General features: G+C 39.8%; 1 pseudogene; it reads right to left on the minus strand.

The window, feature by feature from the left end:
• Positions 1-2,770: 2,770 nt before the first annotated feature.
• LOC145401675 (UDP-glycosyltransferase UGT5-like) lies at positions 2,771-25,328 on the minus strand (annotated as a pseudogene).
• Positions 25,329-26,993: the final 1,665 nt, after the last annotated feature.

The raw sequence follows: 26,993 nt of genomic DNA on the forward strand, positions 1-26,993 counted from the left end.
CACACACACACACACACACACACACACACACACACACATGTTCAAGCCACTCACCATATTTTCTTGCAGTCCTCACGTCCTCCCCCCCCCCCTAAGAAACTATCCTTGTTCCCCTAGGGAGGCGTGACCCCCCAGTTGAGAAGTACTGCTGTAGAGTAATTGGGACCAATGCATTGTAGTGCACCTGGGTCTTTTTTCTCCAGGTCAGTACTGGTGACTGCAGTTCCAAAGCAACGGTAATTGGTTCATGGCTTTCCATGACCATTGTACAGCCCTTTCCACTTTTCTGAACTGAATAACATTTGTCACCATTCAGCGCATCTCCCTATATTAAGCAAGTCTCTGTGCAGCTCTATCTTCTTGAGGGTGGAAACATTAACTGTTAGTTTTGTGTGATTTACAAATTTTATAGTTCAGCTGAACATGCCCACATATATAATTATGAATGCGGCAAAGGACAAATGATAATGGTCCTACAGCTAAACCCAGGACTGATGCATTTCACTTGTAAGTTATGCCCATTCTTATGTTTCCATATATAAATCTACATCCAGCCGAAAGATATGGTGGTTTTATCAAAATGCAGATGTCCCATTGTCTTTGTATTGAGTAGTAATTTCGGGAGGATATGGATATACTCTTCACTGGGAGACATTCGGCCATGGATTGGGATTAAATTGATGTCACCATATGGCTCTGAAGTGCGATGTCAGTAGAAAGAATAACCCTGGTACAATTCTAACATCAACAATTGAGTGCATAGTCTGTGAAATATCGAGGCCAAGCAAGTACATCACATTCACACTACACATATTCAGACATTGGCTGCATATATGGAGCATATGTAGGATAAACATTATAAAACAGTATTAAGTGGTGGTAACAAGGCTCGGATTATGACTCATGTGGCTCCAGACACATGGAAAACCAGTTATATAACAGTGCATAAAGAATAGTAAGGATCGAGATGAAAATGGTAACAAGAACTTTGTAATTGCCCAATGGACAGTCACAAGTCTCCATATACTGTTTCCCAGTGTCATTGACCCCATCGGGGAGATTTGGACATTTTTTGTCAGCAATGATCCATGCCAGGACACATAATATGGGGCCATCAAATTCCTTGCACAGTCTCTGTTTCACCTGGAATCGTCGGGAGACTCTGAGGCGAGAATAATAATAACTAGAACCCTGTGACTGTCCTACAGACAGTCACTATTTTCCACCTACTGTTCCGTAGTGACTTTGATCCCACTGGGGAGATTTGAATTTTTTTTCTATCAGCAATGGCCCACGCCAGAACACATAATCTGGGCCTTCAGATTCATTGCGCAATCTCCGGTTCCCCTGGAATCGTCGGGAGACTGGGGCCGGAAGAATATTTATGTCTTTTTGTTATGTAACCACAGTAATTAAAGTTTGCTATGCAGTAAGGTAAATGTAATATTAAGAAGCTCTGAAGATCCTAAAATAACTTCTTATGTAACATCAACAAGCGATCTGACAAAGTGTCGAAGAACGCATGTGTCTGCTACTGTTTCTTACAATGACCTTGACCCCAATGGGGAGATTGTACTTTTTAAAATCTGCAATGGCCCATTCCAGGACACATAATCTGGGCCCTTCAAATTCTTTGTGCACTATCCAGTTCTCCTGGAATCTTTGCGTGACTCTCAGGCGAGAATAATAATGATACAAAAAAATAAATAATGTCTCCACCTACATAGTACGTGGAGACTAATAATAGCAGCGAAAACATAGAAACTAATTAAAAATACATATTTAAAATCGGAAGATGACAAATGAATCCTGTGAGGAACTGGCAAAAAGGACTGCAATCAAACAAAGTAAGGAAGAGCAGCTGTTAATTCAACACTAATTTATGAGCACACTGAAAAATAAAATATATTGAAAAAAGGGGTTCATCTAAGAAAATAAGATATTAGAATGACTTTCTCTCTCTCTTATATATATATATATATATATATATATATATATATATATATATATATATGTATATATATATATATATATATATATATATATATATATATATATATATATATATATATATATATATATATATATATATATATATATATATATATATATGTAATGCCCTGTACTAGTTCATGAAAGGTAAGAAAATAATGAACTTACGAAATAATGGGTAAATACACTCTAAAACTATGAAGATGAAATATTATACTAGGTACAGTACATCAGTAAACATTGAGTTAGTAGAAGGAGAGTCATACAGCATGATTATTTGTTATCTAGAATACAAAAAAAAAAAAAAAAAGTTTTTCCTCCTTGTTGGTCACTTTTTTTTTTCTACAGTTTTTAATTTAAAAAAAAAATTAAGAATCCATTGCATGTCTACAAGGCAAATTCATCGGTCTCTTCCATTTTACAGTGCCCAATTGGGCAACTGCAACGTTTAGAGATAGAGCTGGATATGAAATATTGAAAATATTTTCAAAGTTTCTCTCTGCATAAAAGCTACCGAGTGTCCATTTTGTTCATCAAACAGCGTTTTATATATACACTGAGGGCAGCTACCTCAGCAGTTAACTAGCATCGTCGTCATTTCTTAGTTAATCGTTCTCAGTTCCGTTACTCAGATGAAAATCATGTTATACTGCATATCTAAGTGTGAAAGGAGGGAGGTCTGAAGACTTCCATGTATTTAATTGAAATATATGTTTTGGAAAACAATCCTGACATATGGCAAGGACTGTGTGTACAGTAAAACACAAAACATGCACCTCTAATCAAGTTTACGTTTGGCTCCTGATGAAAAGAGGCATCTGAAGAGAGCTCGCAGAAGGCGGTAGAGAAGCCAGAAAAGCAGCAGCACCACACCTGCCATGCTGGCCCACACATCAACATTGTACAACTTGTACCTGGGACAGGAATGCATCACACAATAACATAACGTCAAAGATGAAACCAACAAAAAGTAATGTAAAAACATGAATAATTATGTGGAAATTTTAGTGGTGCACAGTAAAACCAACACTAATTTTAAACAGTGACAAATCCTATTTATGAATTTATTGTTGTATAAAACTGTAATTATTACGCCTTCATGGAGACATTTTTATTTACATATAATATTTTTTTTTTCTACTAGGGCCAAAGCATTAAACAGAAAACAATAACTCTACTGATACCTTGAGTTTCCGAAAATTATAAGAACCAGTTGTCAAGGAAATTTGTGATATTTTGGAACTGATCATTGACAGGTAAAAATAATTTGACCCTGACTAGAAATACAGTGCAGATATAATGTCTGGAGTGAATCTCATAAGGATTGCGCCAGCTTACTAGTTTTAATTATTTATTTATTTTCAGTCCTGCAAAGCCAGCTGACATAATTTTCAGCAACTCGCCCTGTACTGTTGCACGAGATGCAAGCTATGTGTGTGTGTGTGTGTGTGTGTGTGTGTGTGTGAACTACCAGGCTATTTGATGGATTTGGATGACATTTCCCAGGTAATTTTATTCATTACTATGAAGGTCTTTCACTGTGTGCAATTCTCCAGCCATGACTTAAATGGTTCAGCCCCTACACAGAATATAAATTTCTCAGTAATGGTGAAAAGAGTGCAGATTTGGCCTTAACACAGTAGTACATGTTGTACATTGGACCTCCATTCACAATGCGATATCTGGGGGCATCACCTTCCCTGTGGAAAGGTCTGCCCTGTCCCAGAACTAAAAACTATCAGAAACAGGGGAAATTGAGCAAATGGATTTCGACGAAACTTCGCAGGTTATTTCATTTGGTTCCTTGATAATGTCTTCCACTATACAAAAGTCTTCCATCATTATTCTAGGGGTTCAGCCGTCCCCTAAAACTTGTTAGGGATCCAAAATATGGGAAGGATGGCAAATATTGTTTTGATATCTTAGTATATGTTATGGAATAGGCTCCTGTCTGTGAATTTTTTTTTTTTTTTAATGTTAGGAAGAAGAAACCAAAGGCCACGAGCCCGCAGTAACTGTTCCTTCCAAGAGAAAAACAAAATGAAAGAGAGAGCCAAAGTCAAGATCTGATCATTTTGAGATGTTTGGCCACACTGCATTTGAAAGACTGGAGCTCATAGCTAGCAAGAAATACAGACAGAGAGAGAGTTCCAGAGCTGACCTGTTGCATAAATGAAGGACTGGGAGTAACAGTTAACTCTTCCATTAGAGAGTTGGACAGAAAAGGGATGAGAGTTTGCTGCTAGATGGGTGCTATGCGCCAGTCGAAGAGGTGGAGGAATGCATGCAGACAGTTGAGAGGAGCAGTGACCATTGAAGTAGCGATAGAAAAGAGATAAAGATCCAATCTTGTGGTGAAGAGACAGAGGTTCAAGGGAGCCAGTCAATCAATCATTTCTTGTGGCACCCTCGGGGATGCATAGGGCCTCGATGAACTCACACCACCACATCCTATCTTGTGCTAACTCCTCAAGATCTCCCCAACACTCATCTCCAGCTTCCCGTCTCAATGTCCTCACCCACGTCTCTTTTGGCCTTCCTCTACCTCTCCTACCAAGTGCCACCCACCCTGGTGTACCTCGTACTATTCCCTGTCTCCTATACACATGTCCTAGCCACTTCCATCGTGAGAATCTAACATATTCATCGATTGGCTGCACTCCCGTTATTTCTCTAATTCTACTATTTGGTATCCTTTCCCACCACTTAACTCCTAATATTCATCTGAGTGCTTTATTTTCAAACACCAAGAATTTATTCTCCATAGTCACCAAGACTCGTGTCCATAAATTAAGATACTCCTAACCATTACCTTATAAAGTTTGATTTTTGTATGCACAGAAAAATTGTTATTATTCCAAATATTTTTAAGCATTCCCATTGCCTGATTAGCCTTCTTTAACCTTTCCTCGAATTCAAAGTTCAAAGAACCATCCTTGGCTAAATAAGTACCTAAATATTTAAACCTATCAACTTGCTTTACAACCATACCTCCAATTACACATTCCTGCGCATTTTCCATATTCATATTGATTATTTCAGTTTTTCCACAATTAATAACCAAACCCACCTTGCGACCTTCACTCACCAAACAGTCCAACACTCTCTGCATCTCTTCTGGCCCATCACAAATCAAAACTATATCATCTGCATAATCTAAATCCAAAAGTTTCCTGTTCTCTCCCCAAAGTATAGCTGCACCGGTTTCTGTTCCAACGCGTTTCATAATGTAATCAATGACCAATATAAATAGTAAAGGCGATAGAACACCACCTTGAATTACTCCGGACTTGACTTCAAACGAATCACTCAGACAACCATCAACCATCACTTTACAAAATGTGTCCTCATGCATGTTCATAATGACCCTCACAAACTCCTCTGGTATTCCATAATGTCTCATGATCTTCCCCATAGTCTCTCTCGAAACACTATCAAAAGCCTTTTCAAAATCAACAAAACAAAGACTTAACGGTACTCTCATTTCATTAACTTGCTGCATCAAATGCCTAACTATAAAGATATGATCATTGCAACCACGTCCCTTTCTAAAACCAGCCTGTTCATCCCTCAGAATACCCTCAACCACCGGCTCCAACCTATTTAACAACACTCTACTGAAAACTTTCAAAGCTATCGGTGACAAAGAGATTCCCCTCCAATTACCACATTCACTCAGGTCTCCCTTCTTCGGAACTTTAACAATTACACCATTCTTCCAAACTGATGGTAGTAACCCCGTCACCCGTATCTTATTGAATAGCTTGGTCAAGATCATTATTCATCTATCCACTTTAAACATTTCCGGAAATAAACCATCCTCCCCTGGTGCCTTATTATTCTTTAAATGTTTTAATGCTTTCTCCACTTCTGCAAGCCTCAACTCTCCTGTTTCTATATTTAAATCTTCCTGAGCAGACGGTATATCCTCTTCTGGTGGTATTGGTCTATTAAGAACTGTCTCAAAATGCTCTTTCCATCTATTTTTAATATCTCCATCTTTGGTCAATAAATTTCCTTCCCTGTCTCTAACTGGTATTTCCTTGCGTTTACCTGCATTACCACTCAGTTCTCTAATCGATTCATATGCTATTCTTTGACTCTGTCCATCATTTTTGTTTATTAAGATTTCAGTCTCTGCAACCTTTTCATCCACACATCTTCTTTTATCTCTCCTAGCTAACCTTCTTACTTCTGAATTCAAACTCCAGTACGCAGCTCTTGCTAATTCAATCTCTTGTTCATCAACGCATTGCATCTCACTCCTCAATTTAGCCTCACCTCTCTTTTTTATCATATCCCACGTTTCCTCTGACATCCATTTCTTTCTCCTGAATCTATGTCTCCATCCAATCGTACATTCAGCAGTCTCATGCAAAACTTTGTTCACATCCTCCCACATCTCATCTACACTTCTCTCCCCCTCTTCCAACGTTTCCAGCACCAAAAACCTATTTCTGCATTCTAATCTGAATTCCTCCTTTTCTTCTTCCCTTCTAAGCTTAACAATATCGTATCTACCAACACCAGATTTTTCCTTCTTCTGATTTTTAAGTTTAAACCTTATTTTTGCAATGCTGAGTTGGTGGTCACTACCAATATCCGCTCCCCGTTTAACATGAACATCTAGCAGAGAACTTCTATGCCTCCTACTGATAGCGATGTGATCAATCTGATTTTTATATTTTCCACACGGCGACACCCAAGTTGTCTTGTGTATATTGCAATGCTGAAAGAGTGTGCCCCCGATGACTAAGTCATTTGCTAGACAGAAGCTTCCAAACCTCACTCCGTTTTCACTCATCCTACAACCAACTCCCATCTTACCCATACATGCCTCAAATCCCTCATTTGAACAGCCCATTACTGCATTAAAGTCTCCAACGCAGATCAAAACATCATGTCTAGGTACCCTTTCCTACTCCTTCTTGCAACTTTTCATAAAATGTGTCTTTCCTTTCATCGAGTGCATCATTAGTAGGTGCATAACACACAAACAGACTGATGTTGCCATGATTTGATTTAAACCGTGCGTATAACAATCGCTCATCTATAGGATCCCACTCACATAAAGCCTTATTTGCCTTACAACCCAGCAACAATCCTGCTCCCTGATAATGCATTCCGTCCTGTCGGCCAGATATCAATAAATGTATACCATCCTCCAAATCCAACTTATCGACTCCAGTTAATCTAGTTTCTGTCAGAGCACAAACATCAAGTCCGTAATTTTGAAAAACCTTCACTAACTCATCGATTTTACCGTCATGATTTAGCGTTCTCACATTCCAGTTACCAATTTTAATTGTATTTTTTGCATTAACAAATGAATTAGATTGTAATTGGGGCAACCGTGAGATTCTTAGCACCCCCTGCCCATTTAAGGGCTGCACGGGACTGGGGGCCATTATTGTTCTTTCAGAGTCCATCAAGGTTTCTTTGGCTAACTTCCTGAACACCTCGCCAATGTGTTGCAGTCGCAGTAGGCAGCTAACTTGCCTGATTGCCCACACCCGAAAGACCCAGCTATGTTGTAGCCAGTCACGTGCCGGCATGCTTCCCAGCCATTTCACTCTCAAGGAGTTCCTCTGCCTGAGAAAGCAGCCACCCCCCTGCTCCCGAGGGCTTTTGATCTGTGTAGGTAGACGGCGATCACTCCCTCACTAGCCATATACAGTGTATATACAGTGTATAGGCTACACTCACCTCAGTGAGCCAGTAGAGGGGGAGAATTAATGAGACAAAAAGCCTTTGACTCCACCCTATTGAGACGAGCTGCATGTGAGGAGCCTCCTCACACATGATAGTTGTACTCTACACAGGGGCGGATAAATCCCCTGTATAGAGTCAACAATTGTGCAGAGGTAAAGAAGGAACGGACTCGGCTTAGAGCAACTAATCTCTTTGAAGCAGATTTTACAAGGAATGTAATATGATCTTTCCAAGAAAAGTCCCGAGTGAATGAAACCCCAGGAATGTTCAAGGATGATGCTGGATTAAGCTAAATATTATTAAACATTAGTGGGTACAACTGTGGAAAATTTTGTTTGGTTGATAAGTGTAGGAACTGGGTCTTTGATTCATTAAAAACAACAAGATAATTTTTATCCCAGTCAGAGATACGAGCCAAGTCAGACATTAGGTGTGCCATAGCCTCATCACTTGTTTGTTGAAGTAACTGCTGAGATGGGCTTTGCAGGAACCGAATGGAAAGGTGAAGGGTGGAGTCATCAGCGTACGAGTGGATAGGGTTAGATGAACAGCTTAAAAGGTAATTGATGAATAAAAGGAAGAGAGTTGGTGATAGGACAGAGCCCTGAGGAACACTACTGTTGATAGATCTAGGAGAAGAATGATGGCCGTCTACAACAGCAGCTACAGAACGACCAGAAAGGAAGCTATAGATGATGGCACAGATAGAAGGATAGAAACCGTAAGGGGGCTGTTTGGAAATTAAAGATTTATGCCACACTTGATCGAAAGACTTTCAGATGTCCAGTGCAATGGCAAAGCTTTCGCCAAAGTCCCGAAAGGAGGATGACCAGGAGTCTGAAAGGTAGGTGAGAAGATCGCCGGTGGAGCATCCCTGACGGAACCCATACTGACGATCAGAAAGAAGGTTGAGATAGGAAAGATGCTTTAAAATTTTCCTATTAAGAATTGACTCAAAAACTTTTGAGATACAGGATGTTAAAGCAATTGGACGATAATTAGAGGGTTGGGAATGGTCACTCTTCTTTGGGACTGGCTGAATGAGAGCAAACTTCCAGCAAGAAGGAAATGTACAAGTTGATAGACAGGCGAAAGAGTTTACCTAGGCAGGGTGTAAGCACGGAAGCACAGTTCTTGAGGACAACAGGAGGGACTCCATCAGGCCCATATGCCTTGTTAGTATTGAGGCCTGTGATGGCAGAAAACACATCAGCTGATGAAATTTTAATGTCACCCATGAGGAAGTCACAGGAGGGAAGTGATGGAGGAACAGCACCGGAAATGTCCAAGGTGGAATTGGAGAAGAAAGTCTGAGCAAAGAGATCTGCTTTATCAATAGAAGAAATAGCTACAGAACCATCAGAGTAGAAAAGAGGAGGAAAGGATGATGAGGTAAATGCTAGAAAGGTTTTTGGCTTGGTGCCAGAGGGAGCTGGAAGAATTCGAGTTGGAGAGTTGAGAGCATTTGTTACGGATGAAATTATTTTTTGCAGAGCGAAGAACAGACTTAGCACAATTCCAGGCAGAAACATAAAAAGGATGTGATTCAGGGGTGGGTTGGCTTCGGTACCTTTTATAAGTCCTCTCCTTGTTGCAGACAGCATTAGAACAAGAGTGATTACCCCAAGGATTTCTTTCATTAGTCAAAGGATATGAGAAAGGAATGTATGCTCCCATGCCCGAAAAAATAACCTCCATAATGCGAAACGCACACCCAGATGGCTGCCGGCCATTACTACTATTACTACTACTACTACTACTACTATTACTACTACTGCTAATTCTACTACTATTGCTGCTGCTGGTGCTGCTGCTGCTATGACGATGACGGCGACGCACTGGCTGTATCTCGGGATATCATCACTTCTCAACAGATACTGTATATTTCTTTATTGCTAACAGATAATACCTCATCATGCCTAAGCACGATGAACGTGATTTGTGATACAGTAATATTATTTCGTAATTCTTCCAGATCAGAGCGCTTATCATACGACTCGATATTCAGTTTCCTTGTTTTCTCTGAATGCACATGAAGAAACTACAGAGGTGTATAGAACCAGAAGGCCGAACTCAACAGTATCAAGTTTTCAGAAAAATGAGTTTAACCTGCTGCATCCCATTGACGTGAATAAACATCCACATGTTTTGTCACTGCCAATCCTGTTGACGTACATAAATGCAAATCAATTGCAAGGTCCCTAATTTGCACAATTTTCAATTTTTGCGAGTGATTTTTGGTACGTATACACGGGACTCCTTCCTCTACAAGATGCCAGGCAGGGACAATGCCTTACCCAGCATGACCTCCCCCCCTGCATGCCACTGTCTTGGCAATTCACCTGTTACCAGTGACCTGGCCAGTAAAGACATGGAGTGCAACTTTACGAAATTCAGGGCCAGAGTGATTCCCCAATCGATAAAAATGTGGAGGACAAACTTTGCATAGCATTAGAGGAAGAAACAGTCAGAAATGATGATCAGGTAATGTCGCCATAAAAGGTCATGTATATTGATGTGTTTTGTGAGTGAAACAGTGCTTATATTGCCTATATTATTGTGTGAAAACCAATATTCTCTCGTACTACCTATAAATTCGTACCAAATAAATAAATAAATACCGTTTACAAGTGGTGTGGAATGGTTACCCTCCCATAGAACTCATTTTCTTTGGAGCCAGCCTGATAGAAAACACAGTAAGATGAGGAGGTACTGCTACCTGTATCGAGTATTTTAAACCTCAGGTGAGCGATTTCTCTATGAATTTCGATGTTTGTCACCAAAAGTAGAGATTTGAGCCCCCCAAAAAAAATTTCCAAAAATGGTTGGGATTTGGGGGAGTCAGTGGTGGAAAAGTGGTTGGGACGTGGTGGTTAAAGTTTAGCTACCTCAAAGCTTTCATATCTCCACCAAATGTTCATCAGTTTCAATAAAGGAAGTACCTATGATAACGGCTGGTAATGTTCATGATGGTGGTAACAAGGACTCTTTACGCAATCGCGATCATGATGCTGACATAACGAGCGTTTAAATGAGTAAGGCTTTTTTTTTTTTTTAAGCAAAGTGGGAGAATGTGATTAAAACACATAAATATATAAATAATTATTGAAAACTAAATAATGACTGGTAAGACAATGGTGACACACTCTGTAATGCTAGACTCCACTAAAGAAGTTGATGGTCTGGAGATGGAGGTGTAGGGTTTACTAAGTTTCCTTTTCCTCTTTGCCTTGGTCTTTTTCCTCTCACCTACATTTTGTACCCCTTTCCGTACGTACCCTGAGGCACTTGGCTAGGTCTCACCAGCACTGCTACTCACTATTCCAAGTATTTTTCCAAATAATGCTCTGAAAACACAGCACTAACTGTCACACGTGTGTAACACGTGGGCATTGTAAACACGCTGCTGAGAGGGTTTGTGGGCGAGGGGCTCGTTGGCTGCTATGGCCTGCCGTGGTCGCTGGCTGGCTAGGGGATGTGCTGCGTTACGGGATTGGTCAGGGGGCTGGAGGCGAGTTCACCATTGTGGCACAACACAGGACCCTGAGATTCACCACAGAATGCCGATCTGGCGGGTTTTACACTGGAAATTTGTTCACAAATATTGGGTACCACAAATATTAGATACCACAAGGGCGAACTAACAATCATGTAGCCGAGAAAAAGGAGATTTCAGTGAGCTAGGAAACGGATTTCCAAGGGGGTGGCGAGTTCCCCATTGTGGATCTGTACAGTATTTTGGTAACTAAGTCTCCACATTTATCTGTTGTCCATGGTATCCGTTTTTTTTCTCTTGAGAAATGTATCAGTAATTTTCATTCATAATTATGTTTTGTAATATATAATGACTGTCAGGACCACTTTTAATCCCTTAGCCCAAGTTAGGCATTGATATTTCATTATTCCTACCAAGAGAAAATTTACAGCACTCAGATTTTCAATGTTGGATTGAAAACATTTGACACAGTGGTAGACATCATCCAACCATTTACTAAAGGAACGCTTGTTAGCTCTCTTCAGTAACAACAAAATGAAAGTAAATCATTTAAAATATAGTGCTGCATCGCTGCTAAGGGGTTAACGGTAATTATGAATATGGTCCATCCACAGGTTACACTAATTCAACAAATATTTGTCACCATACATGGACATTACTGAGGTAAGAGTATAGTGAAAAAAAAATACTGCCAGGAATATACGGTACTCTTCTATGGCTAAACTGACCAGGACTACCGACTACTGAAGCACATACTTGGGAAACGAGTAGGGAAATGTTGCCTGTTAGCTTTTTCAGCTGATTTTAGTGTAAAGAAAATATTGTATTTGAGAAATTACGTACTTACAATATGTTATTAAAAGTATCAAGTCTCAGTGCACACATACCAATCACTCTTCATTTGTATCTCCTGCCCTCAGATCAGTCAGGAAGCGGTTGAATAAGCTCTCAGCAAATATAGTTCACCACGAGTTTGTACTCAGGCAGTGAAACATTCACTTTTAAGTGTGTGAGACTTCATGTCAATAATTATAGTGTAGCCATATTCACTAGCAAGAGTCTTTATAACCATAAGAATCATATGTTTTTTCTTTAGCCCATCCTGCAGAATCCTGGAAAACTGTTATGAAAAACACCTTTGCTTTACCAGTGTGAACAGCTAATACAGCAGTGATTCCAGGATTAAATTTAAATAACACCCATTGCAAATATGGTAGGGTAAAAAAACCTAGTAAGATCACTATATTACTAGCATCACTGAGGAATCAGACAAAATCTGTATGATCAGTGGAGTTCATACCATGGCATATCTAAGGCAGGGCAGCGGCTCCCTCATGCCTCATGACATATTCCACCCAGTACACAGCCACCTCACTGGGATGCTGAGGTTGGTCCTTCATCACCGCAGATTGGTGCGCTACCTGTGTTCTTAGTCTGAGAGTGAAGTAAGTATCAATAACCATAAAATATCATATCAGGGAAGTACTTCATGAATTTTACTAAGGATACCACACTTAGCAAACAGAAGCTTCCACCTATATATTGTCAGACGTCTCAGTCCCGCAAAGGGTGGCCACAGACAAATAGCCTCCATATCGCCCTGTCCCCTGCCATTTCACTGCTCTCCCCCGAGCTCACACCTCCCCCTCTCAAATACCTTTCCATTCCATCCCTCTATCTCATCCTTGGCATCTCCCTCTCCCTCCCGCCCTCCACCTCACTCAGATACACGCATTGTTAGTCTCTCACTGTCAGTCCTCTTCACATGGCAAACCACCTCAGTGTATTTCTCCTAACACTCTCAATCACATCTACATCCACACCGCAACGCTTCTTCACCTCCTCATTTATCAGTCTGTCCCGCCATGTAACTCCACATGCTCCTATTAAATAACTCATTCCCACTTCCTCAATCTTGACTTGTGTCCCTCCAACAAGATCCAAGCTTCACTTCTGTACGTTAAAGTTGGTGTCTCAGTAATATCATGCAGAGACTTTTTTACTCCCATGCTTACTTCCCTATTTCTTATCATTGCTCAAAGAACCAGCAACCTTTCTTCCTTGTCGTACCCTTTCAAGCACTTCATATTCTAAACTTCCATCTTCATGCATCACACTACCCAAGTACTTAAATGCACTCACACTTTCCATTCCCTTATCGTTCAACCTCACTGTACATTCAGTGACTTCATTTCCTCGAAGATCATAACATTATTGTTTCCTACATTCACCTTCAGATTCTGTGTCTTACATACTCCTCCAACTCATTCACCAAGCCTTGCAGTTCTCCCTCCTCTTCATTTAAGAATACAGTATCATCTGCAAACAACAATACAGAAAGGTTCCAAACACTGCCCTCTCTCATTAGGACCACTCCAACATCCACTGACCTACCTTGTATCTCTTTTATAACCCCATCCATATACAGATTGAACAAACATGAAGACATGACACATCCCTGTTTCAATCCAACATTCAGATACAAAAATTCACTCAGTTCACTACCCACAAGCACAGCAGCCTTATCAGCCTCATACATACTCTTCAAGGTATTCAACATCTTCCTATTTATTCGATATATTCTTAATATTGTCCACATTCCTCTTCTATCCATTCTGTCATATGCTTTATGCAAATCCATGGAGGCTGCATACATTTTCATTCCCTTCTCTAGAAACTTTTCCACTAAAGACCTAATGATGAATATCTCATCTACACAACCTCTTCCTTTCCTTAAACTTCACTGTTCTTCTCAAACTAATTCCTCTGTTATTTCCCTAACTCTGTCAATAAGTATCCTACAGTATACTTTGCTTATTACACTGAGATGACAAATACTTCTACGATTACCACACACTTGTTTTTCCCCTTTTCCTTTGTACAGGGTAATAATTATACCTGACTTCCAATCCTTCGGGACTCCACCATCCTCCCAGGCCAATCTGAACATCTCTCATGTCCATTCTACACCTAACTCTCTCCCATGCTTTAGCATTTCACTACAAACCCTGTCAATTGCTTGGGGTTTCCCAATTTTGACTTTCTTCATTGCTCAAACTACTTCCATCCTACTGATCTCTTCCTCCCTCGTCACCACTCTCCATCTCCCAGCCATTTCCCAGGCACTTATCCTCACATTACTTTCATTCTCAATATTTAACAGTTCCTTTAAGTGCTCTCTCCATCTGCTCACATTTTATCCCTTCTCCACAATCAATCTACCATTTTTGTCTTTCACTCCCCTACTACCTTCTTTATGATGCAGTCTTACTCTCTCTACCTCATTCCAGAACATTTTTTTTTACCTTCCCTCCACTTTACCAGCAAATTCCTTCCAAACTCCGCATCCACTCTCTTCTTACTCTCTCTTACCAATCTTTTCTCCTCCCTCTTTCTCATTACATATAACACTCTCTTCCGTCTCTCAACTTCTTCCATGCCTCGTGACCATCCACCTACTATATGTTTTCTTCTTTTGTACAACAGCTTGCCTCACCTCATCATTCCACCATGCTGTTTCCTTCATCACCTATCGTGTTCTCTTCACTGCACACACCACCTCACATGCTGCACAGATTTCTTCTGTGAAAATTTTGCATACACCTTCCACCCCCCCCCCCATTTGCTCTAGATCATATCTGCCCAATCGCTCCTCGACTTCACTCTTATATTCTTCCTTTTCTCCACTACCTTGCAACATTTCTACCGTCCTTGTATGGACAACTTCCTCCTGTCCTTCCCTCCTATTCGTTCTTTGGACTTGAACCTTGACCTTCACCACCACCAAGTAGTAGTCAGAAAGGCCATTCCTCCAACCTCTGTATGCTCCTGCATCCATTACATACCTTCTCATTGTGTCATGCACACACACATAATCAATCATTGCCTTCTGTTCATTCAGTTCACCACCCACGCTCCTCGTCATTCACCACGTATACCTGTGGATCATTTTGTGCCTGAAGAGGGTATTGGCTATCATGAACCCTATCCCTGCACAAATGTCCACCAGAGCACTGCCATTCTCATCCACTTCTGCAGGCACATGCCACTCCCCAACTGCTCCATCGACCTTCACATTCCCTACTTTTCCATTCATATCTCCAATCAAAAACACTCTCATTCCTCTCAAACTTTTCCTTGCATGCTTCCACAGAACTCTTTTTTCACCCTGCTTGCTTGATCTTGCATTGTCGCATATATGACACACAATCGCCCACATTTGTATTCCCACTTTCAATCTTATCCACACAATCCTTGAACCAACTGGTCCATACTCTCTTATATTCTCCTTCCATCTCTTGCAGACAACAATACACACACACTCTTTTGCCCTCTTGTTCTAACCAACTCCCACGCATGTACCCCATCCATACTCCCACTCTCTCACACTCTTACCTCAACATTAAGTCTCAGTTAATCCACATAAGTCAACTTTTGCACCCTCAAGCATCTGGACAATCTCTCACCTCTTCACCTCATCATTCGCACCCTTTACATTCCATGTTACAACCATATCATGTCCTTTGTCCTTTCCTTGGTCGTCACCTGTTGATCATCCTAATCCGAGGCGTCTTGTTTGTATTTTTAGTTAGTTGGTTTCCGGAGAGGGGCACTAACCCTTCGCCAACCCGCTTGTTGACACTTAGGAAACACGTGTTGGTTGGTTATAAGGTTACCACCAAGCTTATTAAATGATTTCCTGGTTTACAGGAAATCATTTGGCTTGTCACTCGGTGTACACTTACTTGAAATAGATTACCATTACACTGAGTGAGTGGATAGTGGGGCCCCCACAGACCACATACCAGAAACTTCATTTAAGTATTTTTTAATATAAAATGAACAGAGGAAAGAATTATAATTTAAATTAGTGAAATATCCATACACCATATTACATGTATCCCTCATTCATGAAACATCTGTAACAATTGGACTTGAATTGCTGTTGGTTGAAGTTTGTGGGGAAAACTGTTCTGGGGAAGCCATTTCCAGAGAGATACAATTCAGGGACTAAAAGTTTTCTGGTAGACAGAAGATCTGCAATATGACAGTGTGACAGTCCAAGTCTTGAGCTCTACCAGATAGCCGTGTAGCACACGGGAAGGCGTGGAGAGCCGGCACAAGGAGTGCAACTTCGCCTGAGCATTTGCCAAGAAAGCATTTAACATTCTTTCTTTCTTGAAAAAGTTTCTTACTTGAAAAGTTTCCTGTTCTTTTAGTACAACCTCTTATTCGAGCTGAGAGTGCACATGACTCTCGTAAATTATTGCTAACTGCTCGTGAGTGATGGAGTTATGGATTCGATTCAATAACCCAAGTTTCTTTGAAGCGGTTTTAGAATGTGATCTAATATAAGCTGTCCAACTGAGGGTATTGTTAAGTGAAGCACCGAGAAATTCAACGATTTTAGAGGTAGGAAAATTGGTTGCCTTGAAGGTCATATCAAATCAGGTAATACCTGTCTGTCAGTAACTTTTTTATATTTTGGTTTTCCTAGCATTATATGAGACAATGTTGTTTTGTCCCCATTCAGTGATCTTAGATAAGTCTTGATTTATGGAGACTGCTGTACTGAGTTGGTTTTTACAGATATCAAACTTTGTGTCAGGCTGCGTGAGAAGGAACCGTGAAGCGTTGAGTCATCTGGATACGAGCAAATGGGATTGTGGGTGATTAACAGATCATAAATATGGATGAGGAATTGCGTTGGAGCCAGGACTGAATCCTGGCTTCAACCCAAATCCTATTTAATCGAGTGGAAAATGGAATGTACATCATCTATCGAGTCAAAATTGGAATATAGATTATCTACTTTTATCTGTGTAACCGAAATATGAGGAAATCACTGGGACAAAAGATGATAGGCCATAGCAAAGGAGTCTGGATAGCAAGGAATGGTGCCACACTCTATCAAATGCTTAAAAATTACAAAGGGTACTGTTTGAGTTTCATCTTTGTCAAGAGACTATGTCAACAGTCGATCTATCGTGGCAAAAACCATACTGTTTGTCACTAAATAAGTTGTTGGATGCAAGATGTTTAACAATGTGCTTCATAATTACAGTCTTAAATACTTTACCAAGAGAAGATATGAGAGCAATTGGTCTGTAATCAGAGCTGTCAGAGGAATTTTCTTTTCTTGGAATTGGGTGGATATTGGCTTCTTTCCATTAACTAGGGAATGAAAAAGTACGAAGGCATAATCTGAATAATTGAGCTAAAACAGGATAAAGTTCCTGGGAAAACTTTTTCAAAACAATTAGAGGAATTCCATCTGGACATGGAGCTTTGTTGGCTGGTAAATTGTCTAGTATGGATTTGACGTATCTAGTCGGTATCTTATGCAATTTCGGTAAAGTCAAATTCTAATACAGAGACGTTCCGACTGACTTCCTCTAAGGTATGATTTTTGGCAAACTTACTATCAAGGATGTTCGCTTTTCCACGTAAGTCATTTATAATATTTCTATCTGAAGATTTTACTGGGAGAATGCTTGATGACTTGTCAAAGTTATTATTGAAAGAACTGAGAGTTGACCAAAATATTACATTGTCATTAGGATTATTCAATAGTCTGGAAGCTTGGTTGTGAAGAAAGTTTGATTTAGCGAGATTCATTACTGATTTTGCGTGGTTTCTAGCCATTTTAAATTGAATGAGGGATCCGGCTATTTCTATTTACATTAAAATTAACATGCTAAGGACTTCTGGTTCGTAGCACTCGCGCGATTGCTGTCAACCCATTTTGGGAGGGAGTCCGATGCTATAGTAATTTGTTAGCTGGGTATGAACACTTCCATACCAGATTGTATTAAGTCATTCATATGTAGCAGGGTAGAACTGATGTCACTGGAGAAGAAATACTGCCATGGAGGATAATTTCTAAATCCATTCCAGTCTGCCGAATCAAAGTGCCATCTTGTCACACTGACTTGTTCAGATCGGAAAGGTTCGAGGCGACTGACTAATGAAGTTTTCAAGAAATTGTGGTCGGAGGATCCAAATGGTGACAGTACTTCTATCCTGTATTGATCTGGGTTATTTGTCAGACATAGGTCCAAGAGACAGGCGCTATGGTCAGAATTGTCTGGTATTCTGGTTGGTTGTTTTATAAATTGCGTGAGATTAAACGATTCTGCAAACAGTCATATTCCAGAGCAATATCATTAGTACTGGCAGAATGCAATAACCATTCAATATTATGGATATTAAAATCACTCAAATGGTATTTTCAGTGGTAAGGGTTTAAGGTTGGTCAACTGTGTGGATATGGAACCAGATACATTGGGTTCTGCAGAAGCACTGGGGAAGCAAAATAAACTGTACAGAGATATTTGGTTATAGCTGGGTAATTTTCTTTGTATAGTGAGAAATCATAGTTAACTGAAGTGAAGCTCAAGATGGTGCCAACTTGATATTTAGGTTTGATATAACAACAGCTGCCACCCTTGTTGCCAAAGTTTCTGAGGAAATGGTAACCAGGAAAAGTAAATACTGTAGGCATAAGTTTACTGTAATGTTAATGGAAGCAGAGTTTTGTCTAGTACTCTGGTATATCAATGAAATTTCCAGAGTTACATGACCATCAGCTCTATAAATCATAAAAACTGAATATTAAAAACCCTTGCTGCTGAATTGTCCTGTGTCATTAAAAGCCCAACTGTGCCGTTGCATCTTTTCTTAGCTGGAGATTGGAAAGACGAGACTGTGTAGCTCTTTCTCAGTTAGAGTGGCTTGAGACTGAATGGATATTGGGATAGCGTCATGGCACTAACTCATTCAACAGCTTAAATTTCCAACTACTATTATTCTGTCACCAACATCTCAGTATATAATCAGCGCAATGTCGGGGTCAGGCATTACCCAGTCCTATGCATGGTATATATATATATATATATATATATATATATATATATATATATATATATATATATATATATATATATATATATATATATATATATATATGCAGTATGTTCTGTACATAAAAAGAAAAGCGCAGTTACATGGTACTAAAACAAGAAGAAAACTGTAGCACCTGCATACGCTGTGTTGTTAAAAATTATTTTAACCAGATTCACAAGAGGATGGGGAAAATCCTCTTTGTAATGGTTTAAGGATAAAGACAAGACTTATACGACAAACAGCCTCATTGTTTCTGTGACAGAAGAGAGGAGAAAGAAAAGGAGACTCCATTCTAATTAATTAAGTCCTGAAAGATGTGAAAGAGTATTGCTCAAATTTCACAAAAGTTTGACATGGGAAACAGGATTATAACGATAATAATAGTGAAATAATTACAGAAGAGCATTAAGAAACTTACTCATTGTTTGTCAATACAAACTGTATTTTCTCCTTCAGTGTGTCTGGCGTGAGGTCGTCCCAGAGCAACACACTACCCCAGCCGTCACTCTCTACCTCCCTCATGTTGGTCTCCTGGTCTGCAAACACAGGCATTCCCAGGACCGGCACCCCATGGTACATGGATTCCATAGTGCTGTGCAGTCCCCCGTGAGTGATGAACAATCGCAGCCGAGAGTCACCTGGGAAAAAGATCATTAAACCTCGCTTATAGGCAAGTTGGTGAATAAATGAATAAATAAATAAATAACAGCAATAAAAAAAATAATGAAAATAATAGCAGCAGCAGCAGCAGCAGCAGCAGTAGTAGTAGTAGTAGTAGTAGTAGCAGTAGTAGTAGTAGCAGTAGTAGTAGTTGTAGTAGTAGTAGTAATGGTAGTAGTGGTAGTAGTAATGGTAGTAGTAGTAGTAGTAAGGGTACTACTGCTACTACTACCACTATTATTATTATTATTATTATTATTATTATTATTATTATTATTATTATTATTATTATCATTATCATTGTTCTTATTAAACTAATAATAGTGATGATAATAATAATAATAATAATAATAATAATAACAATATTAATAATAATAATAAGAAGATGAAGAAGAAGATGAGGGTAAAGAAGGTGATGAAAAAGATGATGATGATGAAGAAGAAGATGATGATGAAGAAGAAGATGATGATGAAGAAGAAGATGATGATGATGAAGAAGAAGATGATGATGAAGAAGAAGAAGATGATGATGAAGAAGAAGATGATGATGATGAAGAAGATGATGATGAAGAAGAAGATGATGATGAAGAAGAAGATGATGATGATGAAGAAGAAGATGATGATGATGAAGAAGATGATGATGAAGAAGAAGATGATGATGAAGAAGAAGATGATGATGATGAAGAAGATGATGATGAAGAAGAAGATGATGATGATGAAGAAGATGATGATGATGAAGAAGAAGATGATGATGATGAAGAAGATGATGATGATGAAGAAGAAGATGATGATGATGAAGAAGAAGATGATGATGATGAAGAAGATGATGATGAAGAAGATGATGATGATGAAGAAGAAGAAGATGATGATGAAGAAGAAGATGATGATGAAGAAGAAGATGATGATGAAGAAGAAGATGATGATGAAGAAGAAGAAGATGATGATGAAGAAGAAGAAGATGATGAAGTAGAAGAAGAAGAAGAAGTGGATAAATATGATTTGGAGCAAATGGGAGAGGAGTAATATGTGTGCATGATATTCACATAAGAAATTTATGCAGCATGTAAGATTCTGTGTGGGGTGAAGAGAAGACGAAAGGGGATGCAAGGACCGGCATGATGGAATGAAGAGATAAGAAAGGCTATGATGCAAAAGAAAAAAACATATAATGAGTGGACGGGAAACAGAAGCATGGAGGAAGTTGAGAGACAGAAGAGTGTGTTATAACTGGAGAGGAAGAGAGAGATGAAAAAAATAGTGAGAGTAAGAAGTGAGTGGATGAGGAATTTAGAAGGAATTACAGTGTAAAATGAAAGGAATGTAAGAAAATTGTCTGCGAGGAAGTACAGAGAGCTAGGCAGGGTGATAAAGAAGTTAGTGGGGAAGTGAAGGAAAAAATGGTAGATTGATGGTGAAGAAGGGAGAAAAAATGAACACATGAAGAGACCACTATAAGGAACTGATAAACATAAATAATGAAAGAAATGCGAGTACAAATGGATAAGGAATGGCTGGGAAAAGGAGGGAGGTGAGAATAGAGGATCAGTAGGATGGAAGTATTGGAAGCAATGAAGAAAGTCAGAATGGGGAAAGCCCCAGGAACTGGTGGAGTGAGTGTTGAAATGATTACGCATGGGCGAGAGATGGTGGTAGAAACGATGTGGAAGATGTGCAGATTGGCCTGGGAGGAAGATAGAGTCCCAGAGGACTGGAAGTCAAGTATTATTAATCCCCTCTACAAAGGAAAATGGAAAAAAGAAGTATTTGGTAATCATAGTGCATTTGTCTTCTTAGGGTAATAGGAAAAGTGTATGGTACGATACTTACTGAGAGAGTTTGGGATATAATGGAGAGGTTGGTTGGTGAAGACGAGGAAGGCTTTAGGAAGGGAAGAGGTTTTGCAGACCAGATATTCATCCGTAGGTCTTTAGTGGAAAAGTTGCTTGAGAAAGGAAAGATGAGGCCTTCATAGATTTGGAGAAAGCATATGTCAGGGTGGATAGACAAGGAATGTGAGAAATATTAAGAATATATGGAGTTGTTGAATGCCACGAAGAGTATGTATGACGGTGCCAAGGCTGCAGTGCGTGTGGATAGTGAACTGAGTGAATTTTTCTATCAGAAATTTGGATTCAAACAGTTGATGTGTTATGTCTCCATGATTGTTCAGTCTGTATATGGATGGGGTTATGAAAGAGATACGAGGTATGGCAGTAGATGTTGGAGAGGCCGCAGTGAGATAGGACAGCATTTGAAAACTTCCTGTACTGTTGTTTGCAGATAATACTGTATGGTTAAGTGAAGACGAAGGGGACCTGCCAGGCTTGGTGAATGAGACTGGGAGAGTGTGTAAGAAACGGAATCTGAAGATGAATATAAGGAAGAGTAAAGTTATGACCTTCGAAAAAAAAATTGAAAAACCTGAATTTGCAATGAGATTTGATGGTAATGTAATGGAAAGTGTGAGTGCATTGAAATTCTTGGGTGATGTGATGAATACGAATGAAAGTTTTGAAGATGAAGAGCTTGAAAGGGTAAAATAAGGAAGAAAGGTGATTGGCTCATTGAAAGCAGTGATAAGAAATAGGGATGTGGGCAAGGAGGTAAAAAAGTTGCTGTATTACTTTATTGTTATACTAATTCTAACGTGTGGAAGTGAAGTTTGGACCTTGTTGTAAGGACACAAGTGAAGAATGAGAGCAGTGGAATTGAGTTATCTGAGAGGAGCGATTGGAGTTACGTGGAGAGACAGACTAACAAATGAGAACGTGAAGGAGCGTTGTGGTATGGATGTGGATGTGATACTGAACATTAGAAGAAGGTGGTTTGGCCATGTGGAGAGGATAGAGAGCCACGGACTAACGAGGAGAGTGTATGTGAGTGAGGTGGAAGAGGGGAGAGGGAGCGGGAGGCCGAGCATGAGATGAAGGGATGGAGTGGGGAGGTACATGAAAGAGGGGGGTGTGAGCTGGCGGAAAGGCAGTGAAATGGCGGGGGACAGGGCGACTTACAGGCGATTTGTTTGTGGCCACCAGTAATGAGATTAAGGTGTCCGGCATTAGATAGACAGGGAGAGAATCTCCTGTAGTGACTGATTAAAAACAGTAGATATTAACCTCATACCACATTCAGAGGTTTCCCTTTGGGCAGATAAAACTCAATTTATTAAAACCAAAATTGCATAATCAAACTGAATCATCTACTGTATAAGAGATTTGAGAGTGTTTAAAGATGAAAAACTATTTCTTTTGTATTTTTCAAAAAGCAGAATCATTATTTATTTATTTATTTATCCATTTATTTGCGTTGCAGTACTGAGAATGAATGCCGCCGTCGAGGTCTCTGCCCAGAAGATATGCCCAGTATATCCACTCTTCGCTACAACGCCAGACTTGCACTCTTTAACAGGTAGGGTGTAATATCATTGAACGGGGAAGTTTACCCTCTTTCTGTCTGCCTATACTTTTCCCCTTTCACTTGGCCTATAATTACCACTTATCAAATACTGAATGCAGGATGGTAACGAGAGTTTAGGACTAAAATATAGTGTTAGTCAGGAAGAAGTTCTGTGGAAATGATATTGGCCTATACTTTTGTTTTCTTTCACCGAGGTGCAGGAAATAGATTAGAAAAGTACGGAAATCGTCGGGAAGCTGTATTAGATAAATATTATTCCCAGGGTTGATCCAGGGTGCCCATGACAAAAACCTATCCCATCCTCTTTATTTCCAATGAAATATTGAATAGAAATTACTCGGAGAGCTCATACCACAGCAACACCAACATAATGTATTATTTACTGCTGTAATTCATGTTCGTACCAGACCAGTACTTTTATGGTCTTACATAGGCAATTGGTTGTTCACAGTTTCAGAGAACTCATACCTCCGTCAACGTAAATTATATTTGTGAATTTTGCTCCATCTCAAAATCTAACCAAGTTTTCCTTGACCCACTGCCACTTATCCACCAGATTTAATTAAAATCCGAAACTTTTAAAAATATATTGTACACTAACTGACATAGGTGAATAGATACCCTTTATCCAACTTTTTGTTTTTTCAGGGATAAACGAACATGGAAACATTCATTTGTCGTCTTTTTGCCACCAAGCATCGAAGTAGTAACTTATGGGCAGGACTTAACACATGTTCTGTCTTTGCAGTGTAAAAACAGTTGACTTGCCACCACGGCCATTTGTCCCAGCTGTTGTACATGTAGGGGGCATCCACTGTCAACCTCCACAGCCTCTCCCTAAGGTAAAAAATAGTCAGTGTATTTAAGCTATTAACACCGCCTCTCTCTCTCTCTCTCTCTCTCTCTCTCTCTCTCTCTCTCTCTCTCTCTCTCTCTTTATCTATCTATCTATCTATCTATCTATCTCTCTCTCTCAAGTAGAAAACAACTGCTTTGGTATTTGTGCAGATTTTGAGACAATGAACACATCAACACCTCAAACAGTAGTGTAATAATTCAGCTTCTAAAAGAACATATTGTAACTGCTACAACTTATTCTATTTTTTCCACACTATGAAGCCCACAATATTCCAGAAGATTTATATACAAGGTTCTCATCCTTGATATTTTATATGCATGCGATCCCATCATCTCAGGCCAGTGAGACCAGTTAGTAAAAAATCTGAACTTTTGAGAGGCACTGTCCCCACCATTTTACTGCCTCAGCATGACGACATCACTCACTGTTTTTTTTATTGAACCCAATTTAGTGGTCGCCAGGTAGATATGAGTTTCATGTATAATTCTTGCTTTGGATTTGCTGATTCTTTCTCAATTTTGTCTTTATACTTTAACTTTTGATAACAAAACGACTCAAGGTTACGATACTGTAGTTAAGAACATTTTTATCCTGTCATTGTTGTGAAGTCTCTTTCATCAGTTTTTGATGCTATGAAACGATTTCATGAAGCTCGAGGTAGTGAAGAAATTCATGGAGATGGTTGATAACGCCTTCATTATCAAATATCTACCAAAATGTGGGTAAAACTGTCTAAAAATAATAGTAATAAACAGAACAAAGGTCACTGTAGTAAATGGATTAAGGGTATGTGACTGACTTGCGTTAGTGACGGCATGTAGCAATAAAATAAGCCATGCCTTGCACCTTAGACAACTACCAAAGTACATCTTCCTAGCATATTGAAAAAAACAACACGGTATTCTGTGTGTTCAGGACTTGGATGCTTGGGTGAAGGGTGCTGGCAGTGATGGCTTTATACTCTTCAGTCTGGGCTCTGTAGTGAAACCGTCCAGCATGCCAGAGAAGTGAGTCAAATGTTCAGTAGAAAGATATATTTTTCATCACCATCATCATCATTATCGTTAGTTTTAGCAACGTCATTTGTCCATGTAGCATGAGTCTGATAGTTTCTTCCGATAGCACTCTTCCAACTTACTTTTCTAGTAGTGCTGTACCTGTAGATCTAAGGTCACCACACATCTCCTCATCCAGTGTCCTCTCCAGTCGACACCACCACGGACGGCCTGGTGCCTCCACACTTCTACACACCATCACCCAGGTTGCAGTGGTCCATTCTATCGACATGTACAAACCATCCCAGTATCTTCCTTTCTACTTCCTTCCTGATGTTTTTCACTACCAGCCCTTCTCTCCGTTCTTCTGACGATATCCCATCATTCAGTTTTACTCCACATATGCATTGGACATTCCTGTGGTGTTTTGTTTCAGTCTCTCTATAGCAGTGCTTCCCGACTCAGGAGTCGCGGCTCAACGTGGGGTCACTAAGCATTTTTACTGGGGTCCGAAATCAGTCACACTATATAATGTGTTCAATTTCCAAATCTAGAATGTTGATAGGTTATACTTTACATGTTTTTATTGAAAATCAGTATTTGGTGGACTTTCATTTACATAAAAACACAGCCCGTCAATGTTTATCGAGGTTGTAATATTATATACTGTTGATAACCTTGCGAATTTTGTTTTTAAGTGTTAAGTGAGGCTTGATGAGGAAGAAATGGAATGAGTGAGTACGTTTAAGTACTTGGGTAGTGTGATGGGTAAGAATGGAAGTTAAGAGAGTGAAGTGCTTGAAAGGGAATAACACTGAAGAAAGGTTGCTGGTTCTTTGAAAGCAGTGATGAGGAACAGGGACGTGAACATGGAAGTAAAAAAGTCGCTGCATGACAGTATTGTGATACCAAACCCTAACGTATGGAAGTGAAGCTTGGACCTTGCTGGAAGGACACAAGTCAAGAGTGAGAGCAGAGGAAAGGAGTTATTTGAGAGGACCATGTGGAATTACGTGGAGAGATGGACTGACAAATAAGGAAGTAAAGAAGTGTTGTGGTGTGGATATCTATGTGATAGAAAACGTTAGGAGAAATACACTGAGGGGGTTTGGCCATGTGGAGAGGATGGAGAGCAAGGGATTAACGAGGAGATTGTATGCGAGTGAGGTGGATGGGGGGAGAGGGAGGGAGAGGCCAAGGATGAAATAGAGGGATGGAGCGGAGAGGTATTTGAGAGAGGGGTATGTGTGCTGGGAGCAGGGCAGTGAAATGGCGTTGGACAGAGGGACATGGAGGCGATTTGTTTGTGACCAACCCTTACGGGATTAAGGTGTTGGGCAATAGACAGATAGATATGTAGATAGTGTCACTCAAATGTAGTTATTACAAGTTAAATATACAGACACGGTGAGTCTTACATATCTCATTGGCAGCCAGTGCGCCATTCGAGCCGTTTTGTGCTGTTAGAAAACACAGTTCACTTGTTGGTCCTATTCTGGCAAGTTAATGTACATTTACCTCCACATAACACTAAGAATGTTATCAGAGACGAAGTCAAGGGCCTTTGCGCACTGAGCTGGGAATACAGTTTTCCGTACGTCCGTCGGTTCATACTCCCGCGGCCGACATTGTGGACTGATTTTGACGATCGAGGTAATAAGTTGATCCACTCCACTTGACGGTGAGGCCTCGTCGGAATGGTCAACACGCTCAGAGAAACGGGACAAGGTGACTAAAATCAAATGTATTTAGCAGAGAATAGTCGTAACATTGGTATCAATGGAAAGCGTGTTAAGAAGCAGTATTTTATCATCACAATATTCATGGAGTCATCTAGAAACAATTAAACAGAAAAAACCCTTCGTGTGCATCTATGTCGTTAACTTTTTAGATGGACGAAACAGGCGGGGTAATTAGGTAAGCAGGGAGTAATTAGGCATGAGGGTAGGTAAATAAA

Source organism: Coenobita brevimanus, chromosome 56 (assembly GCF_032717465.1).
Source record: "Coenobita brevimanus isolate Jiangsu-jjx chromosome 56, ASM3271746v2, whole genome shotgun sequence".
In the NCBI taxonomy this organism is placed as follows: domain Eukaryota; kingdom Metazoa; phylum Arthropoda; class Malacostraca; order Decapoda; family Coenobitidae; genus Coenobita; species Coenobita brevimanus.